The sequence below is a fragment of the Nelumbo lutea genome, chromosome 2 (assembly GCF_056320005.1).
Source record: "Nelumbo lutea isolate HS-2025 chromosome 2, American lotus-T2T, whole genome shotgun sequence".
Taxonomy (NCBI): domain Eukaryota; kingdom Viridiplantae; phylum Streptophyta; class Magnoliopsida; order Proteales; family Nelumbonaceae; genus Nelumbo; species Nelumbo lutea.
Window position 1 is genome coordinate 25,389,795 of NC_142685.1, and position 16,505 is coordinate 25,406,299.

Consider the following 16,505-nt stretch of genomic DNA (forward strand, 5'->3'; position numbering starts at 1 on the left):
TTGGGTTGGGTTCGGCTGGGTTTGGGCTTATCTGGCCCAAGTTGGAGTTGGGATCTCTATAAGTGGCACCATATAGAACGCGGACCAAGCCAGAGTTGGGCTGAAAAGTAAAACCGGGGCTTTTGCCAACTGGGGATAGGACATCTAAACGGAAAACCCAGAAAAATCTGATCAGAGTAGTTTAATCATGGTTTTTAAAATCAGACCAGACAAGGAATCATTTTGAGGATCGATTTTTGGGTTGAATGGTCCGACCATTCGGTTAGTAGGCGATCAAGACTACAATCAGCCTTGAATCCTAATGGATTTCAGATTAGAAAATGTAGAAGAAAAATAAGGAAAAGAAGGAAAGAGAGGAGAAGAACAGGAGACCATAAAGGTTTGAAAGGAGGGACGGATTCTCTAATTGATCTGCCGTCGCCACTCTCTTAGTATTTATAGGTTATGTTCAGTACATAGAGGAAAAGACTGAAACAACTAACACTAACATGACAGATAAAGCAAATAACAAACTGAAATAACAAGCTGACCACCAACTAACACTAACATGACTGAAACAAATAATTGGACATACTGTCCTACGAACACAGTGAGGACTACAAGTGTGGGGCCCACATCAGTATTCTCTACACTCCCCCTCAAGTTGGGAATATATATTTATCATTCCCAACTTGGATAAGTCTGCCTCTAACTTCTTCCTTGGTACAACCTTGGTTAGGATATTTGCGAGTTGCATGTTGAATGTGATATATGGGAGACACACTTCTTGTGATGAGACCCTCTCTTGGACAAAATATCGATCAACTTTGATATGCTTAGTTCTGTCATGTTGCACTGGATTGTGAGCTATATTAATAGTTGCCTGATTATCACAATACAACATCAATGGCTTCTCATAATCAATACCCAACTCTTCAAATAGTGATCTTAGCCATAGAATTCAGCCACTCCGTTAGCCATTGACCTGTATTCAGCTTCGATACTAGAGCGGGGAACAACACTTTGTTTCTTACTCCTCCAAGAGACAACGTTACATCCCACAAGGGCACAATATTCAGAGGTAGACCTCTTGTCATCAGCACTCCCAGCCTAATCAGCATCTGTATAGACCTCCACCTTCATGTGATTATCATTATTGAACAATATACCCCTACCCAGGCATCTCTTCAAGTATGCTAATATTCTCTCTGCCGCAAGAAGATGAATAGTTTTAGGGGAATGCATGTACTGGCTGACAACACTAACTGCATAACTGATATTTGGCCGAGTGAGGCAGAGATATAGGAGCTTTCCAACCAAATGTTGGAATATAACTTTGTCTTCAAGAGGCTCCCCACCCTCTGCATTGATCTTGTGATTCTGTTCAATGGGTGTATCAGCAGGCTTGACACCTAACTTTCCAGTTTCCACCAACAGATCTAGAACATATTTTCTCTGAGAGATAAAGATCCCTTGTTTAGATCTAGCAACCTCAATACCCAAAAAGTACCATAGTGCACCAAGATATTTCACCTCAAACTCTTGATGAAGGAGCTGTTTGAGGGACTCAATCTTACTACTATTATTTCATGTCACTACAATATCATCCACATATACAGTAAGCAGGGTTAAAGATGAATCCACCCTTTTAGTGAACATTGTATGATTTGACTGGGCCTGTACATAATCGAATTTTCCAAGGGCTAGTCTAAATCTATCCAACCAAGCTCTAGGTGATTGCTTTAATCTACAATGCCTTATTTAGTCGGCAAACCTTCTTACCTGTCTATGTATCATAGAATCCAGGAAGCAACTACATGTAGACCTCTTTCTGTAAGTCTCCAAATAGTCTATACCATAAGTTTGGGTGAACCCCTTTGCAACAAACTGAGCTTTGTACCTTTCAATGGAACCATCAACATTATGCTTCACAGTAAATACCCATCTACATCCAACTGGCTTCTTTCCCTTGGGTAGGCCAACTAGCTCCTAAGTGTTATTTTTCAACAGAGCATCCATTTCAACTTGCATTGCATCTTTCCACTATGGAATTAATAAGGCTTCTTGCACTATTATGGGAATAGGGACATTGGCAATGGAAGTGAGATAGGACTTGTAAGAGGGAGATAGGTGATCATAGCATAAAAATTAAATGCAGTGAGTTGTAGATGTGGTGCAATGCCTTTTCCCTTTACGGACAACAATAGGGAGGTCAATTCCTTCTATGGCTCCAGATCCAGGTATTACCTCATGTTTTCAGTTTTTCACAAAAAACACCCCCTCTCTCAGCTGGACTTCATACCAGCTTCCCAAAAACTGCAATTTAGCCATGTAACTTCCCCAGTTTTTTACAAAATTTGCACAAAGACCCTCAAATGTCACAACATTGAATTTAACTAGGAAAATGACACACTTTGACTATTCTAAGGTCAAAAATACCCCTCAAATGATGCCCTTAAGGCATCAAAATGCTGTATTATCACACCCCAACTTAACCATTGCTAGTCCCTTAGCAATGCAGTCTTAAAATTACACCGAGCATAGAGATCCTTCCTATCTCAAGGTCATCCCTGACAGAATTAGTCAAGCATCCTAATTCCAAAATTCTCAAACTCTTTATAGATCAGTATTAGGCTTAAGGGGTAAAACTATCATATTTTGAATATTGCAAAAATGTGGCTTAAAAATCTTATCTACCCTTCCAATTGCAAACTGTCTTGATAAGCTGAGATTGATTTTTGAAATCAGGTGGGTATTCTTCTTATCATTTTTGACAATGGATTTCTACCCCTGAACTTGATATACACACTTATTTTTATTGTTACCTTTCACCGTTTGATGTAAATCTCGACACTTGCCTTAGGTGAAGAGACCTGATTACTAAGTGTTAGGTAAGTGTCTTTGGCATTCCCTTTTCCGTTTGACACGAATCTCGACACTTGACTTAGGTGTTCATTGACCCTTTTTTTTTTGCAGAATTGTTCAGGGTAGTCCATTATTTCTAACAATTTGAATAATTTTTGTCTAATTTCTCAATCTTTCTCTTCTTATCTTGGCAGGGGCAAACTTGGTAGTATTTTCAATTTCTAAACAATTTTGACTATATTCAAATAAGACAAATTTTTGACTCTTATCACTTGCTACAAATTTCTACAAAATTCAATATTCTTTTATCAGTTTCCTTATCTTTTTCTATTTGGGAATCTCTTTTAATGGAAATAAAATTTTAAAAAATTCAGTGAAATTTTAATTCTACATATTTAAAGGCTTAGCTTCACATTATTTTTTCAAAATTTCATTTTTTTTTCTCTTTTTTCCTCAGCCCCCAACTTAAGTGCCATTGTCCCCAATGGCATAACTAGGATGATGCAAAAGGGACTTGGGCCAAAGGGAACGATCAATAGAGTTTTCCTGAGGGGTTCAAGGTCTGCCACTCGGTCTTGAATCAAGGAAAGAAAAACTCAAATCCTAAAAGTAGAAACACTAAAAACTATGTTGGGTTGCCTCTCAACCGACGCTAAATTTAATGTCTTCAGCTGGATGCATTACTCACTTCTTCCATCCAAACTCTCAGACTCACTTTCTTTTTCATACCAACAGGGCTCAGACTGGGTGAACCAAGGGGTAGATAAGTCATCCAAAAGATCGTCCACTATATCCACATTGCACTCATCTTCCCCTAGGTTTGGATAATTATAGGCACTAAAAACATTCAATTGGACTTTCTGCTCCCCAAATGAAACGGCCGTCCTAAGTCTACAGGGAAATAACAATTCTCTATCCTAACAATGACATCTTCAATAACACCTCGAGGAGTCTTGACCGATCGATTAGCGAGTTACAGAATTACTGGGGTAGGTTTTAACTCGCCGATCCTGAACCTTTCATAGATGATGAAAGGAAGCTGATTTACAGTGGCCCCAAGATCCAATAGGGCCCTATTGAAGGTGATTCCAGAGATGACACAATTGATGAGAGGAGCACCCGGGTCTTTCATCTTCCGAGGAAGTTGGTTTAGGAGGACCGCACTAACATCTGCAAAGAGCACCATTTTTTGTGGGGCCGACCATGGCTCCCTCTTTTGAGTGCATAGCTCTTTCAGAAATTTGGCGTAAGCCGGGACATGTTGAATCGCATAGAGGGATGTTAATATGGACTTGTTTGAAGAGTTCCCTAATCTCCTCATTGCGAATCTCTTTCTTTTTTTGCAATGGCCCGACTGTGAGTGCGGTTGGAAAGGGGACCACAGGTGGTTCACTATGGGCTCTTCTTCTAGGTTTTCCTTTCCTTCTTCTTCCCCCCCCCCCCCCCCCCCCAACTTAGGGTCTTCCTACTAATTCTCTTCTTCTCATATGCATCTTCTAAAATTCTCTCATGAGGTGGTTGAATTTGTTGAGGAAAACCTGGTGGCTGATTCCTAGGATTTGCAACTGATTGACTCGATAATTGCCCCACTTCTCTCCTTGCATTAGGTTCGGATAGCTGTCCTATTTGGATTTCTAACCTAGCAATGCTGCTGATTTAGGATCAGTTGCTGAAGTTGCATGAATTGATATCTACTGAACATGATTGTGGAGGTTGTGGGTAACCCTGATATGGTTAGGCCGGTTGGTTCCTAGGGTACACCTACTGGAATTGACTTTGTAATGGTGGCCTCTAAATCTACTAGGCCATAGAGTTAGATGGATGATGATACTACTGGGATTGTGAATTGGGTTGATGTGTCCTCCAAGAAAAATTAGGGTGATTTCTCCACCCAAGGTTGTAAGTATTAGAGTATGGATCATTGTTGGGCCTTGGGAAACTCTGGGCCGCCTGAATCTTTTCTTGGATAAATGGCGGAAGCTGGGCCGCTGTGGGACAGTCATCAACCTGGTGGGTCGAGTTGGCACAAATGGAGCACACTTCGGGATAGGGTGTAGATGGGCCCGATTGCTGGTTAAAGGTGAAAAATTGATCAAGCTTTTGGGCTAAAAGGTCTATCTTGTCCAACTTTCTAGAAATGGCATTCAAGTCCATTTTTTCCTTAGGCTCTATATTATTTTTGACCTCATAGAGCCCTACCCACCGACCTTTCATAGGAATACAAAGATGCATTGTTAATGGAATTCTCACTCAGGGTCTTGAAAAGAGCATACGCTTCACCCTCATTTTTGCTCATAAATGCTCCCCATAGGATGCATTTACCATTTGCTTGTATTGATCCATCAAACCTTCATAGAAGGCTTGGACAATTTGCCATTAGGACAGACCATGGTGTGGGCATTTTCTCATAAGCTCCTTCATTCTCTCCAAAGCTTCATGAATTTTTTCACCCAGTGTTTGGGTGAATCCAGTGATGGCTCTTCTCATGGTATTGGTTCGTCCTATAGGGTAGAACTTTCTAAGGAACTCTTGTTGCATTTTTGTCCAAGTTCTAATGGGTTTTCTGTAATCCCTAACTAGTGATTGGCCTTGTCTTTCAAGGAGAAGGGGAAAAGAGTCAATCACTAGTGATTGGCCTTGCGTGGGTCCTCACTCAGGTTCCCATAGAAAGAGGGGAGCATTTGGATTGTGTTTAACTTAATTTCATACTATAAGGCATGGGTATTTGGCAGTTGTATGCAGGATGAAGGGTTTATATTGGATTGGAGTGAAGTATTCCTTCAACTTTTTTGGTTTTTCATCATTGATTCTAGCCATTTGGTTGCTTTGTTGGTGATGAAAGTACCTCTCTATTTCAAGTATGGATTTTGCAGTTTCTCTCCTTAGAGATCTCCTTCCCAACATACAACTCAGAAGTCCCTTTTTCTTCTTGATGAAATTTGAAATTTAAAATTTGAATTTTAATTTCAAAGTGATCTTTTGAAACTTAAACTCAATTTTGATTTTTTTATTTTCTTTATTTTCTTTAATTTGAAATTTAAAATTTTGAAATTTTAAATTCAAATTCAGATTTTGAAATATAAATATAAATATAAATTTTTAATTTTCTTTTAAATGCAAGCAAATCAACCAGACGACCTAGGGCTAACCTAGTGTTTCCTAAACTAGTGGTTCAACCAATGTGAATCCTTTTAGGTTCACTTGGAATTACACCACTTCGTTTGGTTAGCCAGGTAAGAGGTGGGGATGTGGGAGGCTCCCCTTGTTCTCGCAATGACTTAATTAAGTAGCCACAAAACCCGCTTTGGTGTAGCCGTTTAACCTCTTTCCTTAGACACCAACTGCTGGTTGTGGAAAGTAATTACAAGTTTTCCTAAAATTCAGCACACCATTGAACCAAGTGTGAGGCTTACCTAAAGGATCTTGGTATCCAAAGTTTAAATTAGGGTTTAGCGTAAACCACACGTGAAGGGTGGTGATTTTTGGGCCAAGGGAGGGTGATGAAATCCCCACCTTATCTTATTTAAGTTGGGTGCCCTTAAATAGATTAACGAAACAAAAACAATCAAACAAAATGAGTGCAACTAATTACAATGCATGAACAATTATTTCTAAAATGCAATTCAGCAATATAACATAAAAGAATAAAACAAACTAATTAAGCAAAAGTAATAATTAAAATAGTAAAAAGAAGAAAACCTAACACATTCACAACTAACAAGATGATTTCAACAAGTAAATAAACCTATATGGTGCATGCTCTAGAATATGAAACCCTAAACGTTGGAATGCAAATGCAAGAATTTTAAAATATTAAACAATTTCTTTTTGATTTATTTATTATTATTATTTATAATTTTTTAAATTCAAAATTTTAAATTTAAATTTCGAATTTTGAAATTCAAATTCAAATTCAGATTTGAATTAAATTTAAATTCAAATCCGAAAATTTGGACAATATTCTAGTTAACAATTAATTATTCAATTAAATAACTAAAAAAGGAAATTAAATAAGGCAACAACTAATTATAAAAAACAGAAAATAAAAGAAATAATTATGCAAAAAAAGAAATTAACTACTACCAAAATAAATTATAACAAGAAAATTTCTATTCTAAAAATTAAACCAAAAATAAAATAAACAAAAGAAAATTATGCGGCAATAAATAAATAAAATAAAATAAACAATTTTTTTGTTCTTTTTTATCTAAAAAAAGAAAAACACAAACCTAATAAGACAGAAATTTGAACAAGAAATTAAAATAAAGAAAGAAAAATAGATCTAGAAACAAAACGGAAGAAAAATAATACTAAGAAAAATAAATCAGATCTAGAAAAAATTAATTAAAATTTCGAAAATCACTATTTTACCGAAAAAAAGAGTTCAAGAATAAAAATAAAAAGTCAAAAATAAAATGGGACAACTACACCTGAAACGCAATCCAATTTAATCTTCTATTCTCTTCTCTCCCATAGTCTCACAATGCTTTTTATAATTTTTTTTTCCGATACTCAAACAATTACAAACGCAGTAAAATTGTGAGAATGGGTTGTATCCACAGGGAAGCGTGGGAAAAATTATTATTTACTTAGATCCGGGAAAGAAAACACAAGTGGGAGTTGTAGAAATACAAAAATTAATTAATTAAACTGGAATAAAGTAGAATTCGAACATTGTTGAAAATTAAAAGTGCAAAAAAATAAATAAATACAAAAATAAATAAATGAAAGAAACGAAATAAAGAATATGTGATCCAATCAGAGGTAGCAGTCTCTGGATCTTTCCTTTAACCCTCGAACTTCTCGAGCTAGGCCTTCCGTCATACCTGGCCAAATTCCAGATCTGCAGACAAGTAAACGAAAATTAAACTGAATGAAAGAAAATTGTAGAAAGAAAGAAACAGAACTAGAAATGAAAGAACGGAATTAAAACTAAAGCTAATGGTTGGGATCCGAATCCAGAGGTGGCAGTAGTGGTGTTGGCGAACTGCAAGTAGGAACCCCTTCTCTTGCCTGGGCGTCATCCTCTTCTTCTACCCTTGAACTTCTCAAGATCAACCTTCCATCTTACCTGGGGGTAGAATCCAACCCTTTCTCAAGAGCCTTTGGATCGTTTTTATAGAGAAGGGTGGATACAATTGGAATTAGAGAGAAAGAGGGGGCGACAACTGGGTTTTAGCAAAGATATGGGCGCCCTAGGGTTTCTAATGGAGGGTTAGGATGGTTCTGGGGTGATCATAGGGCTGAAAAGAAAAGGAGAGGGTGCTAATATTATGTAGGGCTGAGATTTGGGCGTTTAGGGTTGAAAGGTGGAGATTAAAAGAGGTGGGTAGCACCTTAGAGTGGATAGCTGAGATAGAAGATGGAATGGAGGGTTGAGATCTAGTGGTTAGGGGCTGAATGGTGAGGATTAGTAGTTAGGTGGTGCCCTAGGGTTTAAAAACTACACATAAAATGCCCTAGAATGAATGGTGGATATTAGAAGAGGTGGATGGTGGAGATTAAACAGCTAGGGGCGGCTAGGGTTTGCTAAGGATGAAAAGAATGGGTTAAAAGGCGCTCTAGGGTTTGTTAAGGAGAGAGGAGCATGCTAATATAGTAGGAGGGGCGTCATTTTGGGTTTAGCAGATAGAAGGTGACCTCCTGTTCTCAGTTTTTCACAAAACACCCCCTCTCTCAGCTGGACTTCACACCAGCTTCCCAAAAACTACAATTTAGCCATGTAACTTCCCTAGTTTTCCTCAAAATTTGCACAGAGACCCTCATATGTCACAACATTGAATTTAACTGGGAAAAAGACACACTTTGACTATTCTAAGGTCGAAAATACCCCTGAAATGATGCCCTTAAGGCATCAAAATACATAGTTATCAAAAGGTGCCATTGAGTTTGTAATTAGAGAGAAGGTGTGAGAATTAGGCCTTTGTGTATCATTTCCTACAAATGATGCCAATTGATGCTGTGCAATTTGACGTTCCTGCTGGCGGACAGCTTAGACGTTGAACTGGGTAGGTCGTGTGGCCGAACTACAAGAGAGAAGTGATCAAAGTGTCTTGGTTGCTTTACTTGGGGTGGTCACTCTGATGCATAAGTTAGAGACTAAGTTTGCAAGTGTGAGAAATAGAGTGCTTAGAGAGCTAAATCACACGTATTTGTTATATGAAAGGGGATGCCTTATATAGGCAAGTTGTTGTGAAGCTCAAGAAGCGCGTCTGGGATCTCCAGCCCGTTTGGTTTGAAGGTGGTTTCACGCCTAGAGGTGGATTCTACGTATTTATCCAGTCTCGCCCGAAGCGGGTAGGGTGATAACCGGCTCTTCTGATTTGGCATTGTGATCCTGGGAAAGTTGGAGATGATAGTCCGCTTAAGGAGGAGGTCACCCGACACGTCGGACAAGCCGCTAACTGAAGTCGGGTCTCATTGGCAGGAGCAAATTGCCTCTTACACCGAACTAATGTCTTGTTGGGAAGTTCACAGTTTGGCCTACCGAAGTGGTGCCGAGGTCATCAAGGTGGTTGCAAGGTATTCGAAGTGCTCCCGAGGTCCGCCTACGTGGTGTTGAAATGTTGGATGGCTACTACGAAATGCCATGTGTCATCACGTTAGTGGAGGGCCAAATTGCCCTTCATCAATTTTCTTTATGTAAAAGAAAATTGGGGAATTAGCCGCATATCCATATCCATAGAGTGTTAATTAGTCTAATCATGGATGATGTCAATCGACATCTTTGGTTAGTGACTTGTTTTTCTTCTTTCATTTTCTTTGGAAGAAGGTGTAGGAAAGGGGAGGTTTTTGTCCACATTAGACAGATGTCACATGGTGAAAAGGGGAAAGTTTTATCCAAGAGCAAAATTGGATTTTTCAGAAAACTTAAACTGCACATGATGTCGTTTGTATCAGGATGTAAACGGATCAGATCGTATTCGAATTAGGGAATTTCGAATCCCATTTGACATTGTTCACTTCGGATTCGATCCAATATGAAGATCTGATTGGATCTGATAGGATTTGATTTGAATTCGAATTCTATCGGTAAGTCAGATCTTTGTATCGGACCCGGTCCGATTTATTTTCTTTAGAATTAATAAATTATTGAAAGAAAAATAAAATATACTAATTTAAATAAAGTAAACACAAAAAATACAAGTATTTTTTTTAACTATGTTCATCATATATATACATATTTTTTTATAAAAAATAAATAACACAACAAATTTATAAAAATATAATGTAAAAATATATCTATAAATAAATAAATAACATATATTATATATATTTATATTTATAAGTATATAATATATATCAGATCAGATGATCCGAATCCAATCCAATTTCTAATGAAAATTCGATCAAAAAATTCGAACAGGGGTGATCCAAATTCGATCAAATAGGATCGAATCTCAGATCAGATCAGGATCTGATCCATTTGCACCCCTAGTCATGTGCTAACAGAACTGAATGGAAAATCAACGGATGGAAGTTTTTTATACGCTGAGAGGAGGTCTTAGTCGATTTTTTTAAAATGTGAGGGGATGTTTCAGTATTTAGGTGAAACATTATGGGTGGTTTAAGTCTTTTAGAACACTGCATTCGATCAAGTAAATTACCCATTTACATCTAAAGATCAGGATTTTCTAATCATGCTGATAGATCAACTTCGAAGTCTCTCCGGCCTACTAACAACTATTTAATTAATTAAATTTCCATCGTCTTTTCATTTTCAAAATTTCAAACACATCTGAAAAAAAAACCGTCTTTTGGTAAACGAATTATCAGTTGATGCGTCTAAACATCAAGAAACAAGAGAACCCAGGACCGTTGATTTGTCCAACAACGAGACTACGATAATTACAGATTCCGGCAAATGCCCCCTGCGCAGTCCGCATCTCTATCTCTTTTTTCTTAAAACCTTGTGTATTGCGCCGTTCAAGTCGGTTACTTCAGTAGTTATTCTCCACATTATATAAAGGCCCGCATTCCACGACCCCAAGACATTCATTCTACAAATAAGAAGAAACCAAAAAGCCTCCCTTTGTAGCCCTCTCCATTTCTGATTCTGCAACCTTTGATCTTCTTGGGCGGGATTCCAACGGATTAGAGAACAAAGGTCAGTCTTTTGTATCTGGGTTCTCTTCAAAATTTGTTTTCGTGTAATGGGTTTCTAAGAAGCATAAGAAAAAATGTTCTTGGATTTGCATCTTTTATGGTAGATCCGGTTTTAAAGCTGAGAGGGGGAAAAAAACAAGTTTTCCACTTTTTTCTATTGATTGTGTTGATGATTTGTGTTGTTTTTTCTTGTATCTGTAGTGTTTTGGCTTGTTTCTGACTCTGCATTTCGTTTTGTTCTGACTTGGTCACTTGGGTTGCCACCAAAATAGAAGGTTGCTTTTTTTTATATCATCTTTTCTGATTTGTTTGTTGATCGCCAGAAATTGACTACAAAGGCCACTCCTTTTTTTTCTGATGATTCATCAGGTCTCCTGAGAGATAGACAGGAGGAAAAAGGAATTCTTTGGTTATTTCTAACACGTAAACTCAGTTATCAGAACGATTGTTCTTCAACACAGAAAACCCAGATCTTAGAACTCATCCTCTTCTTTCAACAACTGTTTTTTCCTATAGAAAAACGTGGAAAACAAGTCACTTTTGATCACAGAGGCACGGATTTCGCTGTAGGATCCATTTTGTTTTGTATATTCCTTCACCAAGATACGAAATTGCTTGCAGTTCGCTAACCAGTGATTTTCTGTTCCTTCAACCTGCAGGGAGAATGACAGAACCAAAACCAGTGACACCCTTAATACCACAATCATCTTCTCGAAGGCTCCCTGATTTCAAACAATCTGTTAAGCTGAAATATGTCAAGCTCGGCTACCATTATCTCATCACCCATGGCATGTATCTATTAATCATGCCTACGTTAGGCATCATTGCCGCCCAGCTATCAACATTCTCGTTCCAAGACCTGTATCTCCTATGGGACCATCTGAGGTTCAATCTCATCTCCGCGATCCTCTGCTCCACCCTTCTCGTCTTCTTATCTACAGTCTACTTCGTCACCCGACCAAGGCCTGTCTACCTCGTAGATTTCTCATGTTACAAGCCCGATGATGCTCGGAAATGCACAAGACAGATTTTCATGGAGCGATCCAGCCTAGCAGGCACCTTCACTGAACAGAACCTTGAGTTCCAGAGGAAGATCCTCGAGAGGTCTGGTCTCGGTGAAGACACTTATCTCCCAGCAGCCGTTCTCCGTGTCCCTCCCAACCCATCAATGGCGGAGGCCAGAAAAGAGGCCGAGGCTGTGATGTTTGGAGCCCTCGACCAGCTCTTCGCTAAGACTTGTTTAAAACCCAAGGACATCGGTATCTTGATAGTCAATTGTAGCTTGTTCAATCCGACCCCCTCTCTGTCTGCCATGGTCATCAACCATTACAACCTCCGAGGGAATATAATCAGCTACAACCTTGGTGGAATGGGTTGCAGCGCTGGTCTAATCTCAATCTCTCTTGCAAAAGATCTGCTTCAAGTCCACCCCAATTCTTATGCCTTGGTCATTAGCATGGAGAACATCACTTTGAATTGGTACGTCGGCAATGAACGCTCCATGCTCGTCTCCAATTGCTTGTTCAGAATGGGAGGAGCTGCAGTTTTGCTTTCTAACAAACGCTCCGACCGGCGACGGTCCAAGTACCAACTGGTCCACACTGTCAGGACACACAAAGGTGCGGATGACAAGTGCTTCAGCTGTGTGACCCAACAAGAGGATCCCGACGGGAAGATTGGCGTTTCTCTGTCCAAGGATCTGATGGCAGTTGCAGGGGATGCTCTGAAGACCAACATTACTACCTTGGGTCCTCTTGTTCTACCCATGTCCGAGCAATTGCTCTTCTTTACTACATTGGTCGGGAGGAAGCTATTCAAGATGAAGATCAAGCCATACATCCCTGACTTCAAGTTGGCTTTCGAGCATTTCTGCATCCATGCTGGAGGAAGAGCTGTTTTGGATGAATTGGAGAAGAACTTGCAGCTATCTGATTGGCACATGGAACCAGCAAGGATGACACTTTACCGATTTGGTAACACCTCCAGCAGCTCTCTTTGGTATGAATTAGCTTATGCAGAAGCCAAGGGGAGGATCAAGAAGGGAGACAAAACATGGCAGATAGCATTTGGGTCAGGGTTCAAGTGTAACAGTGCAGTTTGGGAAGCTCTGAGGACCATAAACCCAGCAAAGGAGAAGAACCCATGGATGGATGAAATCCACAATTTCCCAGTAGATGTTCCAAAGGTCTCATCTATCTAAACTCCAATCGAGCTTGAATGGTATTAATCCTTCTGTTTCTGTTCTGGGCCTCTGTAGCTCATGGTTGTACTAAGTTGTGAATTTTTGTTTGGATGATGGGTTTGGACTTTGGAGGTAGCATCTTTCATGATTTTCTGTTATAGAGCAGGATGTGGTTTAGGCCAGCAACAAGTTTGCTTCGTGAAATGCCATATTGCCATGTATGGGGGACTTCAGATGGAAAACAAATTAAAAGGAAGTTGGGTGCTTCATACTAAACTTCTTCATGACTTGGGGTCAAGAGATCCCAAATGGAACTGATTAAATTAATTGAGATATTATTCCTGTTACCATCCATGGTACATTAATTAGGATTTCATTACTATTGTTTTTCAAGTTGATTTGAATGTTTTATATAGGTGCTCTGTGATCTTTTTCTACTTGTATCTTTCATAAATGAAGATTTTGTCCTTTGCCCATTTGTTTTGGCCTTGTTCAGGTTGTGATCTTGATCCTCATTTGCTAATGGGTTTCCTCAATTTGCAAGATTTGGTGGGTTTGATCTGAATTTACACACCCTATCTGTTTCTTTACTAACTTTATAAATAATATTAGGCCTGAGGCCCTGAGCTGTGACTATGAGCAGCACTAATGATCTCCTTCAATTGTATACTATAATATCAGCAGCATCTTGAGAGATGACAATAGTCAAAGGGTTTTAGCCATTTCGTGCATTTATGTGCAATTATGGTGGTTAGATGAGATAAAAAAAGGGAATTCCATAGTTGCAGGTGAGAAATTTTCTATTTCTTTCGTAATATAGTAACAAATGAGAACAGGATTGCTGAGGGTGGTGGGGAAATTTTGGAAATTGCGTTGAGGGTGGTGGGGAAATTCGAATGGGACGAACCTGTCCCTCTTTTTTAATGACAAAACTACCCCCACTCGAGTTTATCATCTTCTTCTTCCATTCGAAACCCTACGGTAATAGGCAACAGTGGCATTTGGTTCGGGTCCACCGGCAACGGCCGGCGGACCTGCCATTTTGCTCTTACCTTTATGTTTCTATAATATTCCATCAATTTGTGATTTTTTTTTTTTGCGTTTTTTTGAAGTCTAAAGCTCTCTTTTTCTCTATGGTCGTAGATCTGTGTTTGGGTGACTTCAACGGCGATATCCCACCATCTAGTCGCCGGTGACTAGAAGGTGAGGTCACCCAAATTTGTTTTGTTTTGTTTTGTTTTGTTTTTTTTTTTGGTTTTTTGGATGGTTATTTCTCAAGTTTGATTTTTTTTTTGGTTGATGAATCCGAAATTCTTTTGGGCGTTTTTTTGTTAGAAATCATGTAAACAATTTGCATGAGTTGGATGAATATTTGTGTGAAAATTTGCTAAAGTTGAATGAATATTTGTGTGAAAATTTGCTAGAGTTGAATGAATATTTGTGTGAATATATTAATCAATTGTGATTGAATTTTTTTCTTTATTTGATATGAATATTTGTGCAAATACATTCTTCAAGTGTGAATATTTGTGATTTTTTCATGAATTTTTATTGGCGTTGTTTTTAATATTATCTTATTTTATTTTTTTGAATAATCCGAATTTAGTCATCCTATTTTATTTTTTTTAATTTGATATTGGTGGTGTTTTTTTATTTTCCTGAATAATTTGAAATTCCTATTATTAATTTATATGTATAGTTATATTATCCTATTTTATTTTTTTGAAAAATCCAAATTTAGTCATCCTATTTTATTTTTTTTAATTTGATATTGGTGGTGTTTTTTATTTTCTTGAATAATCTGAATTTCCTATTATTGTTTTATATGTATAGTTAAAATTATCATATTTTAATTTTTTTTGTTGATTTATATGTATTGTTAACATTATCCTATTCTTTTTTTTTTGAAAAAATCCGAATTTAGTCATCCTATTTTATTTTTTTGAAAAATCTGAATTTAGTCATCATATTTTTAATTTTATTGATTTATTTGGAAGTATTTTGTGAAAATTGCACCTTGAAAGTGCCTTTTGGAAGTATTTTGTGAAAATTGCACATTGAAAGTGCCTTTTGGAAATATTTTGTGAAAATTGCACCTTAAAAGTACTTTTTGAAAGTATTTTGTAAAAATTGTGCCTTCAAAATGCTTTCTGGAAGTACTTTGTGAAAACTATGCATTGAAAGTACTTTTTGGAAATACTATTCAATATTTGTTAAATTATTATTATTGTTATTTATCAATATTATTCATTATTATTATTATTATTATTTATTATTATTATTATTATTATTATTATTATTATTATTATTATTATTATTATTATTTGGGTCCACATAGGCTCTCAATTGTCATAATGTGGCATGTTTTCATTGAAATATATAACATATGAAAAACATTGTATGTATATGTATGAGTGAAGTGAGGGCTAAAATTATTATTTGTGTCAATATAAACACTTATGGGAAAAGAAAAGTAACTTACCAAACATCCCCACCCCAATAAGTGCTTAAAAACATAATAAGTGATTTGGCAAGTGGGTCACCAAACAACCTTAAGTAGTTGTTAAAATAAGTACTTTTAAAAAGTACTTGTGCAACAAGCACTTCTTTTAACAACCACTTAATCATCAAACAAGGTCTAAATACATTTACCCGATTAATTATTTTCGAGGTAAAACAGTAAAACCCTATTTGTTTTTCAGTAAGTTATTGCATTTATCCATGTTGTTTTATTTTTTAAGTAAATAATGCAATGACCATTTTAGCCGTAAAAAATAATTATTAAAAGGGGCATTTTGTCCAATGCTTCCCTGTAGGTGAGAAAGTTATTTACACACCTAGGAAATGGGTATCCCAGGAAAATAAACTTTCCATAGTCCTCACATAAATCTAAAAAAAGAATTTGAGTTTCTTGTCAAAATCCCATTGACCAATTTTCCCTTCTTTCAAAATCCAGAAAAAGAACACCCCCTAGATTTTGAGAAGGGGACAGTTGGTCAATGGGATTTTGATTCCCATTGACTAAGAATCCTATGTTCTTTTTTTAGATTTATGTGGGGATCAAAGAAAGTTTATTTTATAAGTAAGTGATATCCATCTCCTATGTGGATAAATAACTTTCCCACTTGGGGAGAAAGTTACCAACACTTGAATTGGACAAAAATACCCCTTTTAATAATATATTTTTATGGCTAAAATGATCATTGCCTTATTTACATGGGAAATAAAAGAACATGGGTAAATGCATTTATCCGAATAAGCATTTCTTGAAAAACACCTACTTGTGTAAGTACATTTACCCGGGTAAATAACTTACCAAAAAACAAGCGGGGTCTAAAAGTAACATTTGCCCAAGTAAAGAAGTTTCTAATGC

The 16,505-nt window shown here is 37.3% G+C and overlaps 1 non-coding gene and 1 pseudogene across 2 annotated transcripts; both read left to right on the top strand.

The window, feature by feature from the left end:
* The first annotated feature begins 5,227 nt into the window (after positions 1-5,227).
* Positions 5,228-5,334, top strand: LOC148869307 (small nucleolar RNA R71). The gene has a single exon (XR_016108578.1). It is a non-coding gene; the product is annotated as a small nucleolar RNA R71 (small nucleolar RNA).
* A 5,226-nt stretch (positions 5,335-10,560) lies between these two features.
* Positions 10,561-13,608, top strand: LOC148869308 (3-ketoacyl-CoA synthase 11 pseudogene; annotated as a pseudogene). Its single transcript, XR_016106687.1, has 2 exons — positions 10,561-10,951; positions 11,610-13,608. The product of XR_016106687.1 is annotated as a 3-ketoacyl-CoA synthase 11 pseudogene (transcript).
* Positions 13,609-16,505: the final 2,897 nt, after the last annotated feature.